The sequence below is a fragment of the Esox lucius genome, chromosome 7 (genome assembly GCF_011004845.1).
Source record: "Esox lucius isolate fEsoLuc1 chromosome 7, fEsoLuc1.pri, whole genome shotgun sequence".
In the NCBI taxonomy this organism is placed as follows: Eukaryota; Metazoa; Chordata; class Actinopteri; order Esociformes; family Esocidae; genus Esox; species Esox lucius.
Genome location: NC_047575.1, coordinates 8,861,245 through 8,873,930, shown reverse-complemented (window position 1 = coordinate 8,873,930; position 12,686 = coordinate 8,861,245). Strand labels below are relative to the sequence as shown.

The window sequence follows — 12,686 nt, the reverse complement described above, 5'->3', positions numbered from 1 at the left end:
ATATTATATATACAGTATATAATGACTGGGAAGTTTGATATTATAAATATATATATACAGTATATAATGACTGGGAGGTTGGATATTATATATACAGTATATAATGACTGGGAGGTTGGATATTATATATACAGTATATAATGACTGGGAGGTTTGATATTATAAATACAGTATATAATGACTGGGAAGTTTGATATTATATATATATATATATATATATATATATATATATATATATATATATATATACAGTATATAATGACTGTGAGGTTTGATATTATATATACAGTATATAATGACTGGGAGGTTGGATATTATAAATACAGTATATAATGACTGGGAAGTTTGATATTATAAATATATATACAGTATATAATGACTGGGAGGTTGGATATTATATATACAGTATATAATGACTGGGAGGTTGGATATTATAAATACAGTATATAATGACTGGGAAGTTTGATATTATAAATACAGTATATAATGACTGGGAGGTTGGATATTATAAATACAGTATATAATGACTGGGAAGTTTGATATTATAAATACAGTATATAATGACTGGGAAGTTTGATATTATATATATATATATATATATATATATATATATATATATATATATATATATATATATAGTATATAATGACTGGGAGGTTGGATATTATATATACAGTATATAATGACTGGGAAGTTTGATATTATAAATACAGTATATAATGACTGGGAAGTTTGATATTATAAATACAGTATATAATGACTGGGAAGTTTGATATTATATATATATATATATATATATATATATATATACAGTATATAATGACTGTGAGGTTGGATATTATATATACAGTATATAATGACTGGGAGGTTTGATATTATAAATACAGTATATAATGACTGGGAAGTTTGATATTATATATATATATATATATATATATATATATATATATATATATATATATATATATATATATATATATATATATATATATATATACAGTATATAATGACTGTGAGGTTTGATATTATATATACAGTATATAATGACTGGGAGGTTGAATATTATATATATACAGTATATAATGATTGGGAGGTTGGATATTATATATATAATGCAATATACAGCATTATACAGTATATAATGCTGTTGACAGCACCTATCATCATCTCACATTGGAATCTTCTTCATGTGCCACGAGCCCCTCTTTCCCAGAAAGGCGTCTCTTTCTAGGAACGCTCTTCCTGTAATACGGTGAAGATGTCTCTTTCTCTGGGAGGAGGTCCTATTAAAATGATGTCTCTTTCTCTGGGAGGAGGTCCTATTAAAATGTATACACCCATATTGTGTCTTGTCACAGTTCCACTTCCAGCTGTCAAAGATCAGTGAGTGAGGCAGGCCTTTTACAGCGCGTTAAAGTGATCCTCTGCCAGAGTGTGCTTGTCCCAGGGAGGAACGGTTTCCTCTTGTCCAGTCTGACCACGTTGTTCTGCCTGTCCGCCCTCCCACCTGCCAACATGCCATACCTGTCTGTCTGTCTTGTCTGTCTGCACACCCAAGGGTCCATTTCCCTGCATGCCTGTCAAACCCCAGTCAGCCACAGGCTTCATTCCTCATTTAGGTCACTCTGTTTAGGTGGTACATGTGTAGATGCTCCACAGATGGTCATAATAGAATTTTTTTTGGGGTATCTACCAATACTGAGTAACGATCCAACACTGCCAGTTGCATTTTGTTGATATCTGGTATGATTGTCATGATTCTAGTACACTTCTGAATTGTATGTCAAACACATTTTTCTTAACAACTTTCGCAATATATGAGATTTAAAATCACTGCAGTGAAAAAGGGGGATTTGAAAAACGGACAACTCTTCTTAAAGTTATACAGGCATTTTCTTATCGTATTTGGTTAAAATGATAAAATTCCATGTGAATTTGCATGTTTAGATTGTTGTCATCCAATTACAACTTGATCAAAGCAGCTCAAGATTAACTTTAGGCACTTTAGGAGTCTCAATTAATCAATTGAAGATGGAACTATAAGGAGAGGCTGTACAGCACCAGACATATAGGCTTGGTATTTAGTTCTATATCGTGAAGCTTTGCCCATAGGGGATTCACTCCTATTGGTTTACCCCTCTGCCAATAGGCAGGCACTGAAAATTTAAATATGCAAATCGCACCTCTCATGGCCATCTGCCACCATGGCTATAAAAGAGGTCGTCACACCCCAATCTGCCTCCCTTCTTTCTTCACGAGAAAGTGTAGTTTATGCATTTCGGTGATTTTCTACTAGCTAAGGATGGCTTCACCTACTTCAGCCGCTGGAGTGGCTTCTTCTGTGGCAGCACCCCGGCTTCTGACTTCCTTGTCAGCCTGCCGGTGTAGCGAGTTGGACCCAGCGGTGGACGCGCACACATTGTGCTGTGCATGTCTAGGACCGCTGCACGCCTGTGACGGTGCCACCAAGGAGCCCGTATGCACCGCCTGCGCCGTCCTCCCTTTACCGGTGAGGATGGAGTGGCTTGCGTACTTCGCCGAGGAGGACCCCCTCGCCGATGTCCTCTCTCTCCTCTCTGAGGAGGACTCCTTTCAGAAGTCAGGGTCGAAGGCTGAGGACACCAGCCCAGTTTTGGCTCCGCCCGCCTCGGGAACTGTTCTCCCCCGCTCGATTGAGCAGGTGCGGAGTCGTTCCAGCTCTTCCTCTTCGGGTTAGGAGGAGGCTGACGCAACCCCCAAGGACAGGGGTGTCGACCCCCCGGCAGTAAAGGAGGACTTCTTTGCTGCCATCACTGCCGCTGCCTGCAGGGAGCACTGGCGTCCTCCCTGGTTCCGGGCCTGAGTACCTGGTCCGACAAGCGCCCCGCCCTGCCATCGGTGAGGGACCGTGTCTCCGCCAGCCTGGCAGAGATGCAATACGCCCACTCTGTGCAGTCTCTCGCGGCCTACAACAATGTGGGCCTTCTGGCTGCAGTTGTGGCCGGCATGATGGAGGGTCGCACCTCTTTGTCCCCAGCTCAGGTGAGTGAGCACATGCTTCGGCGGCCATTTTGAAGCTCACCCAAACCAATTTCCTCTCGGCCGGTCGGGTGACGACGACGTCGGTAGTGCAGGTTCAGCACCTCTGGTTGGCGCTGACCTCCCTGGAGGAGCTGGAGAAGGTCCCCTTCTTGAACGCTCCACTTCAGGAGGACACACTATTCGGCGCTGCGGTCACCGAGGCCCTGGTGCGCCAAAAAGGGAGGAGCGTCTCCGTTTGGGTCGCCTATTGCTCCGTTTGCTCCGCAACATCACCACATCAAGGCGGCGGGTGCAGCTGAATCGGACGCAGTGCGCCCGACACAGCGTGAGGTGCGGGAACCTCGCCCCCAGAGGTCATCCCCTCCTTCTCCTCCCCGCCGACAGAACGATGGGGGTCGTAAGGCCCCACCGTTTAAGAAGCTGCGTACCTGACTCCTTGGGGGGGAGTCGCTTACGTGAACAGGCAGGGCGGGGTCAGGTCTCTGCCCCTCCACCTGTTGGTGTTGCAGATTTGGGAATGGGGCACATGCACCACAGGTCTCTGAGGGCCCTTCACATTCCTGGAGAACTCAATGTGGGCATGGACTTGGGTCCCGGGGAGGGCCCCGGGACGACGAGTGGCGTCTTCATCCCGACATTGTGGCCGAGAGCTGGAGACGCTTCGAGAAAGCGCAGGTGGATCTGTTCGTGTCCCGGGAGGACGTGCACTGCCCCCTGTGGTATTCTCTTAGAGCGCAAGACAGACCCTCGTTGGGCATGGACGCGTTGGCTTACCGGCCGTGGCCGAGAGTACTGTTGTACGAGTTTCCCCCTCTACAGTGCATTCTCCCTGTCATGTCTCGGGTGCGGTCAGAGGGGTTGTCGCTCATACTGATCGCCCCCTTTCACCCGGGTGCCCTGTGGTTTGCAGAGGCAGCCCAGATGGCAGTGGGGACGCCGTGGCCGATCCCTTACCGCCACAGGGCATTGTCACAGGCGAACGGCTCGATCGGGGCGTTCCCTGTGCTGGGTCAGCCACTGTGGGCCTGGCTCCTGAGAGGGCCAGGCTGCTGCGCCGGGGACTGACTGCGGAGGTGGTCGCGACCATTTCGGGTGCGAGGGCAGCCTCGACGTCTGCTAGCTATACTAGCCGTTGGGGTATCTTTGCCCGCTGGTGTGAGGACGCGGGGGTTGACCCCCTCTGTTGTGACGTAGGCAGTGTCCTGTCAAGTCTTTTTGAACAGCAAAGGTCCCCTGGCACGCTCAAGGTGTACACATGTGCAATCTCAGCGTGTCATGAGGGGTTCAATGGAGTGTCTGTGTTTAGTCACCCCTTGGTGAAACGGTTTCTGGCCGGGTCCTGCGTTCTCCGGCCGGTGGCCCGGCGGACGTTGTCTCAGTGGGATTTGGCTTTGGTTCTGGAGGCTCTGTGTGAACCGATTGATCAGATACCATTGAGGATGCTGTCCCTTAAAACTGCGCTTTTGTTGGCTCTGACCTCTGCTAAGAGGGTCAGTGACCTTTGTGCGATATCGACGCAGCCTGGCTGTCTCGTCATCAGCGGCGATGGCAGCAGAGCCGTGTTGCTCCCTAACCCGGCTTTTCTGCCCAAGGTGATCAAGGCGTTGTTTCGTTCCATGAAGATGGTATTGTAGGCGTTTTCTCCTCCTCCCCATGCGGGTGTGAGGGAGGAGAGGTTGCATCGTTTGTATCCGGTCCGCGCTTTGGCACAGTACGGGCACCCGGGCGAAAGGGGGCGATCAGTATGAGCGACAACCCCTCTGAAACATGACAGGGAGAATGCCCTGTAGAGGGGAAAACGCGTACAACAGTAATCTCGGCCAGCTCTTTGTGTGTCTCGGTGGCCCCAAGGTGGGCCAGCCGTTGTCGAAACAGCGTCTGTTTAACTGGTTGTGTGAGGCGATTGATCTTGTGGTTTCCAAGCCTGGGCCGTCCTGTTTGGCACTTATCTCTTTGGTGAGGTGGGTGACAGGCAGGGAGTATATCTTGGGCTTGCTCGCTTTGCCCACAACCAATAGGAGCGAAGCCCCTATGGGCAAAGCTTCACGATATAGAACGATGGTAACTTTCGTAACTCCAGTTCTATGAGTGGAGCGTCGCCCATAGGATTCATGCCCTGACCTGTCACTGACTGCTTTTCTCGTGAAGAAAGGTATGCCGGGAGGCAGATTGGGGTGTGACGACCACTTTTATAGCCATGGGGGCAGATGGGCATGAGAGGTGCGATTTGCATATTAACATTTTCAGTGCCTGCCTATTGGCAGAGGGATAAACCAATAGGAGCGAAGCCCCTATGGGCGACGCTCCACACATAGAACTGGGGTTACGAAAGTAACCATCGTTATGAATCTGAATGTATTTTGAGATTAGAAATCGCAGGCATTAGTAAACTTGGATTAGCTAGATAGCTATCTTAAGCATCTCTATGATAGCTAGCTTAAGCAACACATACGGAAATATGTGTTTGATGATTGTGTAGCTAAAATTAATTAATGAGTCAATGTAAAAGCAAAAAAGGATAATAAAACAATTCAAAAATATCAATATCAAGTAGAGCATGCTAGGAACATTTTCATTTTAAACTAAAAATTTCGTCAGAATTACATAGGTTTTAAGTGTTTAGGAACATTTCTTTAACTTTAAGTTACACATAGTAGAAATATTTGAGTAAAGAAATACATTAGGGTTTACAGTGTAGTAGCTGTTTAAAGTGTAAAGTAATTCCAGACTGCTTAGTCTGCCCGTCATCAACAACCTACATGTTTACAGGGATAGTTTGTCCAAAAGCATATTTCGGTGACAGTTGGTCCTTCAGGCACAACGCTAATTACTGCTTGTAATGCAGCTTTGCAATAGCAGTATGAAACGTTTCCATTCATGAATTTGAATGATGCTAATAACTCTAATTACAGACTGGGTCTGAACTGAATAATGGATTGTTTGAAAAAATTACTTTATGGGCCATCTGGATCATCTCTTTGTAAGTAAAATTTCACAAACATATGAATTTTGGATGAACTATCCCTTTAAGGCACATTGTTAGGAAAATCTGTCTTGTGGTACCTGATCCTGTACCTTTAGCCAATGCCGGACAAATTGCCCATGCTAGTATCGAATCGGTATCGAATCACCCCCAAAGAAGTTCATAAGCAACTGCTTACTAAGATTACAGTTAGGATTAGAATACAGGTTAGGATTAAGTTTAGGTTTCATAGACAGCTAAAATATTCCTGAGTCTTGACAAATATGTTTAAACTTAACTACTTGTACAGGTAGTCTATTTTTGTCTCTTTGTATTAATTTGTCCTGTTATTGACATAATGCGCGTCATTGACATAATGCGCATCATTGACAAAATGCGCATCATTGACAAAATGCGCATGCGCAACCAGACGTTCGAATAGAGGGGAGGGAATAGTCATTTTTGAGGAATTTTGACAGCCCTAATGTGCATCAGAAGACACACATCTCAACGGCAACTGTCTTGCTTTTATCACACAATTTGGAGAAAAAAGACAAAAATATAATATTTTTGGCTTAGGTTAAACATTGCTATTGGGGTTTGTGTTACAATTGGGGTTAATGGTTTTTAATTACTGTTTTGGGAGTTTAAGGTTAGAGTTAGGTTCAGAGGTTATGGAAAAAAATTTTTGTGGGAGGGTAAAGTGTTTGGGTTCCCCAAAAGGATACTAAAAATTTAAAAGTGTGTATGTGTTTGTGGAGGCAAGTATAGAAGGAGGACAGTGCCCTGTCACATATTCCAAGCTAATGAGGCCAGGGTAAAATAACAGAGAGTAGACTGAGAGCAGAGCACACACACAGACAGGACACACACAAACACACACACGTACATACTGACAAGACACACACAATGGAAATGGAAACAGTGGCAGCCTGAAAAACTGTGTAAATTTGAGTTGCATGAACAGCTTGGGAGCAAGAGACAGAGGTGCAGAGAAAACAGGGAGAGAGAGGGCGGGGTAATGTAAAAGGCCACTCCCATGGAAAATCTTTAACCGTATCAGGTCAAATTTCATCTATTACACATATGATAGCAATTTCATGATTTTACAATGGGCCATTAAAGGGTTTCAGGGAAAAGCCTAAAAGGACTATGTTACTGCATGTCTGCTGGAGTCCAGACAACTAATCCTTTCTGTATTATGGAATTGATTGCAGTTTAAATGGCACCAATACACAATACTTCTAACAAGCCTATGAGAGGATGACAGAGCCGTTAAGGACCAGTCCCCAGTAGGAAAACACTGCATGTCTCGCTCATGCTCTCTATCTCTCACTCCTCTTCTTCTTCTGCATAAGAGTTGCTAAGCAACCTTCAGAAGATGTCCTTGGTAGAATGGTAGTAACTTCCCTGGGGCCTGACTGGGCTCCTCCCCTCTGATGGGCGGGGCCTGTTGCACCTGAGCCCAGCTGGCCATGTCTGTCTGTCTGTCATCTTGATCTGTCTGCCAGGTCGGCCTGTCATCTTCATCGGTTTGTCTGTCATCTTACTCTGTCATGTCTGTCCTTCTGCCATCTTCATCTGTCTGTCTATCCATCTGCTATCTGTATTTCTGTCTGCTATCTGTCTTTCTGTCTGCTATCTGTCTTTCTGTCTGCCTATCTGTCTATCCATCTGCTATCTGTCTTTCTGTCTGCCTATCTGTCTTTCTGTCTGCTATCTGTCTTTCTGTTTGCTATCTGTCTGTCTGTCTTTCTGTCTGCCTATCTGTCTTTCTGTCTGCCTATCTGTCTTTCTGTCTGCCAATCTGTCTTTCTGACTGCCTATCTGTCTGCCTATCTGTCTGTCTGTCTGTCTGATCGTCTGTCTTTCTGACTGCCTATCTGTCTTTCTGTCTGCTATCTGTCTTTCTGTCTGCCTATCTGTCTTTCTGTCTGCCTATCTGTCTGCCTATCTGTCTTTCTGTCTGCTATCTGTCTTTCTGTCTGCCTATCTGTCTTTCTGTCTGCCTATCTGTCTTTCTGTCTGCCTATCTGTCTGTCTGTCTGATCATCTGTCTTTCTGTCTGCCTATCTGTCTTTCTGTCTGCTATCTGTCTTTCTATCTGTCTTTCTGTCTGCCTATCTGTCTTTCTGTCTGCTATCTGTCTGTCTGTCTTTCTGTCTGCCTATCTGTCTTTCTGACTGCCTATCTGTCTTTCTGTCTGCCAATCTGTCTTTCTGACTGCCTATCTGTCTGTCTGTCTGTCTGTCTGTCTGATCGTCTGTCTTTCTGTCTGCCTATCTGTCTTTCTGTTTGCTATCTGTCTGTCTGTCTTTCTGTCTGCCTATCTGTCTTTCTGTCTGCTATCTGTCTTTCTGTCTGCCTATCTGTCTTTCTGTCTGCCTATCTGTCTGTCTGTCTGATCGTCTGTCTTTCTGTCTGCCTATCTGTCTTTCTGTCTGCTATCTGTCTTTCTATCTGTCTTTCTGTCTGCCTATCTGTCTTTCTGTCTGCTATCTGTCTTTCTGTCTGCCTATCTGTCTTTCTGTCTGCCTATCTGTCTTTCTGTCTGCCTATCTGTCTTTCTGTCTGCTATCTGGCTTTCTGTCTGCTATCTGGCTTTCTGTCTGCCTGTCTGATCGTCTGTCTTTCTGTCTGCCTATCTGTCTTTCTGTCTGCTATCTGTCTTTCTGTCTGCTTTCTGTCTGCTATCTGGCTTTCTGTCTGCCTATCTGTCTGCCTGTCTGATCGTCTGTCTTTCTGTCTGCCTATCTGTCTTTTTGTCTGCCTATCTGTCTTTCTGTTTGCTATCTGTCTTTCTGTCTGCCTATCTGTCTTTTTGTCTGCCTATCTGTCTGTCTGTCTGATCGTCTGTCTTTATGTCTGCCTATCTGTCTTTCTGTCTGCTATCTGTCTTTCTGTCTGCTATGTGTCTTTCTGTCTACCTATTTGTCTTTCTGTCTGCTATCTGTCTTTCTGTCTGCTATCTGTCTTTCTGTCTGCTATCTGGCTTTCTGTCTGATATTTGGCTTTCTGTCTGCCTATCTGTCTTTCTGTCTGCCTATCTGTCTTTCTGTCTGCTTTCTGTCTGCCTATCTGTCTTTCTGTCTGCTATCTGGCTTTCTGTCTGCTATCTGGCTTTCTGTCTGCCTATCTGTCTGCTGTCTGATCATCTGTCTTTCTGTTTGCCTATCTGTCTTTCTGTCTGCTATCTGTCTTTCTGTCTGCTATCTGGCTTTCTGTCTGCTATCTGTCTTTCTGTCTGCCTATCTGTCTTTCTGTCTGCTTTCTGTCTGTCTGATCATCTGTCTATCTGATTGTCTACTGTGTAGATGTCACATGTCATGTCAAAAGAATTTTACTGCTCAGAACGAGACTGTTATTTTGTGCATTTGACAATAAAAATACTTTGATCTTTCTGCCTACCTGCTTATCAGTCTGTCTGTCTAAATGCTTGGCCTTTCTGTCTCCGCCTCTATTTGCCTGACTGTCTGCTTGCCTCATCATTTTTCAGTGGAACTGATTGGGGCCAGTGAATGGGTAAACTGACCCTCTTCACTAAACACGCAGTCAGGCAGAGTAACAAGAGTTCTGGGAGAATTGATTTTGTCAGATTAATCTTCTTCCTCTGCTTCAATGGATCAAATGTAATGGCTAAATGCCTCTTCTTTCTGAGGAATAACACAACTGTACCACTGTGTTTCCGGGATTGCGTATTTGATCTTGTTTTTCTTCTAAAATGTCACACAAAATATATCCAGAAAATAAGCTGTCATAAAGGCTTCCTACTCATGAATAGTATACTACTGAATAATTACCTTATCCTCTCTTGGCAAAGAAATAAAGAATATGATCAATATTTACTCCCATCACTCCCATCCCAAACGGATCCTCACTCTCACCCTCTCTCTTCAGCTCTCTCTTCAGGTTTATTCCTCCTCTCTGTCTCTCTTCCTGTTTCCACATCCTGCGCCCCACCTCATCCATAAGCCTGTGTCAATACCCCTGGCAGCAGGGCCCTCATTAGCAGTGGCCTCTGTCTTAACCCACCAGAGGGTACAGGCCTGAATTCTGTTAGCTCATATTCACTGGTCAGGTGTCTGGCTAATTGAAGTCAGAGGGGCCAGAGTGCCAGAAAAAATATTGGAATCACATGCTGCAAGGTTTCATTCAGGTGCTACTGTATTGGGTGGTGGAAAGAACAGGAATGAAAAATGGGAAAACAGCTGACAATGTGAAAGGAAAGCACATTAAACAGGTTAGAGTTCAGGTCTGAGAATTATTTTGTGGTAGAAAATCATCCTGGAGAGTGGTAACGGCTGCGTGATTGAAGGTTTAGTGAAGTGTACAGCTATGTAGTTTAGACTTTTGATTACATAGATATTTGCACGGCCCTGTTGAGGAAGCTTGCAAGTAATCATTTCTTTGCACCCTTTATAGCTGCTGTAACCTGGAAGTGATTGATGGACTTTGTGAAGCACACCATGGCGTAGTGTTGTGAAATGTAGTTTAGCTAGCTTTGTATAGTCTAGTGCAGCGGTTTCCAAACCTCTCCTGGGGCCCACCCAGCCATCTCACAGTTTAGTTTTTGCCCTGAATTAGCTCACCTGATTCAACAGGTAAGGGTTTGTTAATTAGTTAATAAGTTGATTCGGGTGTGCGAGCTCTGGAATGGATGTACCATACCAGTTTATTGTATTGTAGTTTAGCATGGAGTATGTGCGGGGGAGTGGTGTGTACCATTTTGAAGCAAAATGTTGGGAAGAATACAGTGATTAACTTAACAGTACACATTGTTTTGCAGCCCAAGCTGAGCACTACTGATTAAACTGGTTAGTTATTATGCCCTTACTGCATTGAATTGGGTATGCATGTATGGGTCTACAACAAAAATGGGCTGTTGAGGTTATTGGAGGGCCATCATTGGGAAATACTGGCATAGGGTAAAGCAATGTAATACAGGGTCATGTCATGTAGCTTTGTACGTTTTGTAGTGTGTTTTGTAGTGCTTTGTAAGTGGGAAAAATCGGCAGTGTATCAAAGACTTGTTCTCCCCACTGTATCTTACAGAATTTTGACATTCTTAGGGATCACCTCTTGGCTAAACAACTAGAGAACGCTTTGTAGTGTGTTTTGTAGTGTTGAGTTGCATTTTCAGTTGTGTAGTGTTAAAATGATTGGCAAAAACCCAATACAACTTTCGACCCAAAGAACAGCATGCCTAAGGGAAAGCACAATGGTGGCATTATCCTGATTTGGGGGTGTTTCTCTTCAGCAGGGACAGGAGTACAGGATAGAAGGGAAAATGGACACAGCAAAATAGCAACTTTTTCTTTAAGAGAACATACGGCCAGGGCCGGCCCTAGCCTTTTAGGGGCCCTAAGACGAATTTGATTTGGGGACCCCCTCTTCCCTATTGGTCCGGGGCTCACTAGTGGACTGAGGATCCCTAGAGGTCGGGGCCCCTAAGCGGCTGCCTATGTCGCTTATGCCTTGGGCTGGCCCTGTCTACAGCCCTCTGCCATGATGGGAAGATGGTTCATGTTTCAACATGACAATGACCCAAAGCACACCACTAAAACAAATACAGTGGCTGAAGGACAAGAAGGTAAATGTTCTTGACTTGCCAAGTCAGAGCCCTGACATCAAGAATCTGCGGAATTACTTGAAGAGTGTAGTCCCTAATTGTTCACTATGCAATTTCACTGAGCTTAAAAAAATTTGCAAGGAAGAATGGTCAAATATTGCACAGGATTGATGTATTCAAATAGACTCATAGCTGTAATTCAAGCAAAAGGGGGTTTCACCAAGTATTACCTCAGGGGGGTGTTCAGTTATCCAAATAGGGTATTTTACTCTTTTAATTAGAATTTTTTTTTTTATCACTTTGTATTTTTGTTACTGTGTGGTTTTGTGTTTTTATTTCAGGCAACTGAAGATGAACATTTATATACCCACTGTATATTTTCTTGATCATTTTTACAAAATGCTGTACTGCACGTCATTCTCAAACAGACTATGAACGTTTTTAAACGTGAAAATGACCACATCAGTTTAATCGTTTCTAAAAAAAAATTGAAAAGGACATTTGGACTATTCCTTGTAGTTCATTTCATTGTATTTTAATAATATTTCATGATGTTAAGAAATGCTGTCAGTATCACTTCAAGATAACAAGTTTGCACATTTCTCACTACCTCAGGCATTTAATTAACAAAAGACGGGCCCAAATGGGTCCAGTCTATAAATACATTTTAGTTGCACTTACGACACTTCCTAATTAAGTCAGACCCAAGCCAGATCAGGGAAAATATAAAATTTTGGACCAAGATCCACCAGAGTCCCCAGTTGGAGCTCAGAATTCTGGTCAGGTATGGTGAAGACTGGAATTGTGGAGTGAGCTTGCAGTAGCGTACATTTCTAACGCTGTTTCAGTCATATTTTGACCAGTGAAAATCACAGCACAAGGATGCTGTCTAATGATCTTCATTCAGCTTGGTAATATTGCAGTGTACATAAAAGTTGTAGCTACCTTTTAGACTGTGGAAAACATTCTTAAAAGTGTGGTGATTTTATTTATTTATTTATTTGGGGGGGGGGGGGCAGTTCAGCAGCACAACATTGCACATTTTAGAAAAGAGCCTGATTCCTATTATACTTTTGGGAAAGGCATGTTAGCACTATGTAGCATATTTCTACCTGAATGTTCACAAAAATCCTA

At 43.8% G+C, this 12,686-nt stretch overlaps 1 protein-coding gene across 1 annotated transcript in view; it reads right to left on the bottom strand.

Moving 5' to 3' along the window:
• adamts2 (ADAM metallopeptidase with thrombospondin type 1 motif, 2) overlaps positions 1 to 12,686 on the bottom strand; it is a 63,696-nt gene that overhangs the window by 14,619 nt on the left and 36,391 nt on the right. The gene's annotated exons all lie outside the window — the stretch shown is intronic.